Consider the following 6,986-nt stretch of genomic DNA (forward strand, 5'->3'; position numbering starts at 1 on the left):
TATATACATATATATCTGAATCTCTGTGTTGTACACCAGAAACTAACACAACATTGTAAATAAGCTATACTTCAATAAAAGAATTAGTTCATTGATTAAATATACGAAGGGGAAAAAAAAGAAAGAGAAAAGTGTGTGACCATCCAAGTGATAACTAAATTGAGCTCCACTTTTTTTCTCAGAATCTAACATTTTATAATTGCTTTCAATACACCTCAAACCAACAGGCCAGACCTGCATTTGGATATCCTGCACAGAAACTGTTTGCCCTTGCTAAAACATATTCTTATCCCTGCCAGTTAAGATAAAAGCACTCCTCAGACTTCAACTGTGGGCTTTAGCCAAGGGGGCCCAAAAGGGGTGCTCAGGAGTGGAGATGGCTTTGGTGGAGAACTGGGGGTGTGTGTGTCTGTTTAGGAAGGGCCTCTGCTAGCTGAAATAACAAAATCATCTCTATCTCGCCTGTTTTTAGGGAGCAATGCTCATGTGTCTGGAACAACCAAAATCTCCCACCACCACTCTGCTGTCCTCTCTCTTTTATCCCAGTGTCAAAGGAAAGGGGTCCAACTGCCTCTCCTCTTTGAGATGAGCAAGCTCACTGATTTCCAGGAAGCCAAACCTGACATAGAAGCAGAGCCTTTTCTTATCATTGAGGAAGACTTCCCCATCACCGTAAACCCTTTCCGTAGGGGGCAAGCCCCATATAAAGGGTTTTCCCAATCTTTGAAAATGGCCTGCCAAACACCATTCTTGTGCCTTATCCAGAAGTTATCAAACTGCCTACTATGCACAGATCCTCTCAAACTGACAAGTACCAGATGCCCCCAGAAGGCTTAAGCCTCTGCAATGTCCAGAGAAGGAGCTGCTTTGCCCAAACAGGTCCCGAAGCAGACGAGTGAAACTGTCTTCCTTATATAGTGAAAAGTGCCCTGTCGCTTTAAGGCCAAGAGACTTGGCTGCAGATGGTCCCTGGGAAGTTTGCGGGCAGCCCCATCCTGTGTCTGAGCCTCGCAGCTGTGCAGGTGAGTTCCCAAACCTTCTTTCCCCAATTTGCCCTCTGCAGTCTCTCTCCTGGCGTGTCTGGTTGGAAATGCTGTTACAGAGGGCTAGAGAAATTCAGGGCCAGTAGAGATGGTGTTGTTTGGAGAAGTTTGAGTTGAAGGGAAAAAACAAGGTTACTAGGGAAATGTGCAGTGATGCGGCCAGTGAGGATGCTTCTAACTTCCAATGGGAGGAAGCATCCAGGTTACGAGAGGCCCTGAGGCTTTTCAGGACAGGGCAGGGGAAACAAATTCAGCAGTGGAAGAGAGACAGATGCTACGTAAGACCCCACAGGGCTAAGTTTGGAATTCTGAGCTATAGAACCTGGTCAGCTGCAAGTTTAAACCAGACATAGGTGGGAGGAAATAATGCTTCTGCAAATGCTGAAGGCTTTGCAGAGCTACAGGGCTGACTGCAGAAGAGAAAGTGAACGCGTATGTTTGCAGCATCTACTGGAATGGAAGGCTGCAGCCTTAACCCTTCGTTCAACCTGGCTGATTAGCAAGTAGGGTTTGATAGCACAGAGCACAGGGTGAGGGTGGGGATGCCTGCATGGAGTATTGTGGTAGAAGACTAAAATAAATGGATAAGACTATGATCGTGGAACCACATCTCTGGTATCCCCACAGTACCACCTGCAGAGAAAAGAGATTGTTCTAAGCTCAGAAATTCTGTGTCATCCACAAGCAAAGAACTGGAAGAAGTCTCATTTAAGCTGATTACTGCTCTGTCATTTACTAATTCAGTTTCCTGACTTCTTTTAGCCTGTGGCCTGGAGCCTCCTAAAATATTAATTTGGAATTAACGAATAGAACTTTTTCAAGGCTAAAGATGAGCTAGCAAAGCCCTTTAACTGAGCCCACTCACCAGCTACAACCAAAATAGAAGTTCACCCAGGAATTTAAAAAGAGAGATGCCAGATTATAGGACTGGGCTTGTTTTCCCTCTTGGTTGAGTCTGGGGCCATTCATCATTCAGGGGCCAGTGGTTTCTCTACAGTTGTTGTGTGGGGAGTGAACACGGAGGCTGGATTAAAATTCCTTACATACCCCATGCCTTTAAAAAATATTCATTCATCTGGGTAGTCACTGAAGAATTCGTTTTATTATTAACTAACAAGTGTTTTCTAAACTAACTAACTTGTTTTCTAAAGACAGAATGTTCATGAAAAAAGATTTGTTTTATCAACAGTGATTTGTTAGTGCAAGGGTTCCCCTTTTCTCACTTCTGATGGCTGGGCCAAGTGGGGATTATAGCTTGCTGAATAGGAAGATCTGTTCTTGACTCTAAAAAGAGCAAAGGGCTCTACTTGGGCCTTACCCATTCAGAAACGCTAATGTCCTGAGCAAAAAGCTAACTTTTGAGTTCATAATTTGGAAGGGAGCAGGGTGCGTGGGTATAATTTTGCTTCCTTTGTTTCAAGTTAAACCCAGAAAGCGGTGTCAAATATACTGCTTTCAAATATGAATGCTGCCAAGAAAAATAAAATCCAATCCCCAAAGCTGGAAAATCTCTAAAAGTAACAGACTGTGACCTTTTATAAGCTAAATCAAAGTGTTTAAAAGGAAAAGAGATGTGGCTTCCTGAACATTTCACATGGTGACCCTCAATCACATACTGACTGCACAACATCTAAGCTATTTATTTTATCTGTGCCGCGGTTTCCTCACCATTAATCCGTGCATTGTTGGCAGGGACTTTCCAATGAAGTGGAAAGATCCATTGGAGCTGGAATTGAGCAAATCTGGGTTAAATTTCCAGTCCCTTCATTTATTCCATAACCCTAGACAAGTTACACAGCCAGTCTGAACCTCGGTTTCCTTATTTGTAAAGAGAGTAAATAATTAACAATGTCATTAGAATTAGAGGAACCTACCAGTACACAGGCTCAGGCCTGCGTGTCCTTGGACTTGGAGAGCAGGATGTCCTGCTCATAAGCAGGAACCTTTGTATCTTGCATGAAAAATGGACGGTCTAAAAAAATGGGAGATTTGGGGATTTCCCTGGTGGCGTAGTGGTTAAGAATCTGCCTACAAATGCAGGGGACACGGGTTCGAGCCCTGGCCCGGGGAACATCCCACATGCCACGTAGCAACGAAGCCCATGGGCCACAACTACTGAGCCTGTGCTCTGGAGCCTGCTAGCCACAACTGCTGAAGCCCACATGCCACAACTACTGAAGCCCGCGCACCTAGATCCCGTGCCCCGCAACAAAAGGAGCCACGGCAATGAAAAGCCTGTGCACCACAACAAAGAGTAGCCCCTGCTCGCCGCAACTAGAGAAAGCCCACACACAGCAACGAAGACCCAATGCAGCCAAAAATAAATGAATAAAATAAATAAATTTGTTTTTAAAAATAAATAAATAAATAAATAAAAATGAGTGATGTTGAGAAGGGCAAGGAAATTTTAGTTCAGAAGCGGGCCTAGTGCCATACCGTGGAAAAGAGAGGCAAACGCAAGACTGGGCCAAATCTCCATGGTCTGTTTGGGCAAAAGACAGGTCAGCCCCCTGGATTTTCTTATACAGATGCCAACAAGAACAAAGGCATCTCTTGGGGAGAGGAGACACTGATGGGGTATATGGAGAATCCCAAGAAGTACATCCCTGGAACAAAAATGATTTTCACAGGTATTAGAAGGGGCTGACTTGATAGCTTATCTCAAAAAAGCTTCTAATGAGTAATAGTTGGCCATTGCCTTATTACAGAACAGAAGTATCTCATGACTTTTTTTTTTTACGTGTACCGTATTTAAATCGGCCTCATACACCAGAATTCCAATCATGAATGGCTGGTAGGATATTTCTTTTGGACGGCCCTGATTTATATAGATTGACTCCTAGTTAAATTCATATGATCAGCTTTTTGAATTTTGATACTAATTCCAGCTCAGCAAGTGCTATCGCTGTTTTCCCCTTCTAAAGATATGATTGGACTTGATGTCCAACTCTTCATAGAGATGGTGAACGCCATCTCAAAACCTACAGGAAATTGGTTTTATATTTAAATTTATATAACTGGTTATATTAATATATTTAAATACAGAGGATATGCCTTCACTGTCTCATAGAACAGTAAGACTCACGTGCATTTCACGTTGTGTTCATTAGCCTGCTAAAGGCAAGGGCTGAAGATAGGCTGGCAATGTCCACTTTATCTTTTTGGTCTTAACTGTGCCAATTAAATTAAAATTCCCTGTATCTAAAATGTTGTCTTTTACTTAATGAAATGCATTTTAGTGTGGTTTATGTATAATATCAAATAAAGAATATTTAATACTTCTCACATTTCATAGGTGATCTATAAGATCAAATGCTTTTAAAATTTAGCATCACAAGCTATCGCAGCAAACTTTGCTTATGAATTCTTTACCAAGTCAAACTAAGTTATAATTCAGGATTGTCTGTTAAACAGCTATTCAAAAACACAGGCAACTGTAGCATTACCATATATGCATGATTGGCAATGGTGCTTTTGCCAACTCGTTAGAAAGATTAGAGGAGATATACCATCAGCACAAATTTGTAAATTATGTGATCCTAAGGCTGAAGATAATTAAAAACAAAGTCATGGATCAAAAATAAATAAACAAACAAAGAAAGAAAGAAGAGAAATTATTAAAGGAACTTTAGAATCCAGTAGAGTCTCCAAAAATATTATTTTACAGTTCCTTCTTTTTTCTTTATGACTTAGGAGACTATATTGTTCCTTGGGGGAGGAAATGAGTTTTGAGAGTGGAAACCAGTGCTGTAGCACAACTTTAGAACCACTGCTAGTTCACCCCCTTCTCCCCACCCTCCTTCAAAACAGGATGCCCAACTCCCTTGGAAATCCATTCCTAGTTATTAACCAGGCTCATTGATCACAAGTCCTTCTTAAAGCAAACCCACTTCTACCTATTTTGTGTTCAGAAATACAAAGAATTGTTGGTTTTCTTCCCATGGTATAGTTATTCCATATGCATGAAGGACAATGGTAAGCCACCTCAGAATCTCAATAAAGGTGGTCTATCCAAAAGCAAGTTTAAACAGCATTTTTAAAGGAACTTTTTTTTGTTGTTATTAGAAGCCACCTCTTACAAGTGGTTCAATAATAACTAATTGCTATCTTTCTGTAAAATCTCCTAACATGTTCACACAGCTATCTTTAAGAACATGGTTAGTGCTACTCTCAGAATTTTCATCGTTCACTTCAGGCCATTGTAAGAGCAGGGTTGCCATACCTGCAATGGGGCTATGTGTAGGACACATTTTTAAACTGAAAACATTCTCTCCACCAGCTTAGAAAGGTGGTGATAAATTTCAGCAGCAGAAACATTCCATTGGAAGCACAAACCACAGCACATGCATCAGCTGGGAGTTGAGAGCTGTCATTTTTAACTCAATGACAATGACCTAAGGGTAGGTCACCCCTGTAGCCAGTCTTCTAGTGGTGGATTAACACCACCTCTGTCAGGAGACTGGTGTTTAGGATCCACACTTGGCCACTTAAAGTAGCTGTGGGACCTGGATTAGTTCCTTTACGTGTCTGAGCCTCAGTTCTATGGTCTGCCTCATGGGAATGATAACATATCCACGTAAGTGGTTATGGGAAAGACAGGAGAATTGGCAGTGCAGAGCTCAGTAATTATGTTGGATCCAAACGCCTGATGGTCTCTAATAAGATCCTTGTTCTTTACTAATAAGACACTGGCCATAGACCTTGTCTACACCCTTTAGACCAATCTGCAAGTATGAGTATGTGTCCAAGAATGTGTGACTTAAACTTTTAATAAAAGTTAAGTTTCAAGTTAGGTGGAAGCAAAGAAAAGTAGGGGCTGAGGCCATTCTACATCGTGCTGCAGGGGTTAACTTTGGAAACAGGTTTAAAATCTGCTGGGCTTTGGATTGATTACATTCTTTAAAAATATTTTATAATTTTTGACCCCATGGGAGGTACTTCTGTGTCTGGTACACTGGAAGAAAGAGTCGGAATGGGGGAACACGATGGTCTAGATTGAGCAGGCAGAGTAGAGAAATCCTGGTGGAGCTGAATCTCTTGACACATCTTTGATGCCCCCTCCTCCCCACTGCCCCCATGCACCTTGAGCTTGTCAGATGCAATTCTTTCATGAATTCACCAAGCTGGGGAAGCTTGAGAAAGTGTCTAGATCGGCTTCTTGTCTTCAGTCAAAGCTGCTCTTGAAACAACCAAGAACAAGGGCCACCTACCTCCGCTCAGGGAAGGAGCCTTTCAAGTTCCATCTGTTGTCTACCTGCACTGGGGCTGCATTTGGGAAGTTATCCTTATGCCTTGTGCTACAAGCCCATTTTCTCCTAGCGAGCTCTGGGTCTGTCCTTTGTTGCAGCAAATTGCTATCCTGCCTGTGGAAGCGGCCACTAGGGTGGGGCGTGCTCATGGTCACAGCCTCTGCGAGGGGCGGCACTTCTTGTTTCCTCTCTGATTAATGACCAGGTGAGCAGACATGCTTCTGCCTTGACGTTATCACATCTATTCCCCCTCCACCTTCCCTCTCCCTACTGCAGTGCTTCCCAAACTAGAGAGAGCATGCATCAGGAAAGCTTGTTAACACACACAATGCTGGGACCCATCCCCAGTGTTTCTGATCTGTAGGTCTGTGCTGGGGCCTGAGTATTTGCAAGTTGTAATAAGCTCACAGGTGGTCTCGGAACCACACTTTGGGAACCACTCATCCAACACTCAGTCTCACTCTAGTGTTTCCAGTAACTTGCACCGCCTCCTACATAGCAAGATAATGCCTCGTCTCTGTTCTTGGGGGCGGGGATGGAGGTGTGAAATAGAGCCTTCTCCTTACTACTGTTCTGTGCGACTATTTAGTGAATTCTGATTGTAACGAGCATGGTACTAAATACTTTACAGACATTATTTGCACTTTCCCAATAACCCTACAAGTTTGATGTTATGAAACAAACAGAAAGAGTG

The 6,986-nt window shown here is 42.6% G+C and overlaps 1 protein-coding gene and 1 pseudogene across 5 annotated transcripts in view; both read left to right on the forward strand.

Annotated features, from left to right (window-relative positions):
• The window catches only part of SCHIP1 (schwannomin interacting protein 1), a 785,715-nt gene that overhangs the window by 627,790 nt on the left and 150,939 nt on the right, over positions 1–6,986 (forward strand). The window lies entirely within an intron of this gene.
• Positions 3,421–3,727, forward strand: LOC103078751 (cytochrome c pseudogene; annotated as a pseudogene).

The sequence above is a fragment of the Lipotes vexillifer genome, unplaced genomic scaffold, assembly GCF_000442215.2.
Source record: "Lipotes vexillifer unplaced genomic scaffold, Lipotes_vexillifer_v1.1 scaffold641, whole genome shotgun sequence".
Classification (NCBI taxonomy): Eukaryota; Metazoa; Chordata; class Mammalia; order Artiodactyla; family Lipotidae; genus Lipotes; species Lipotes vexillifer.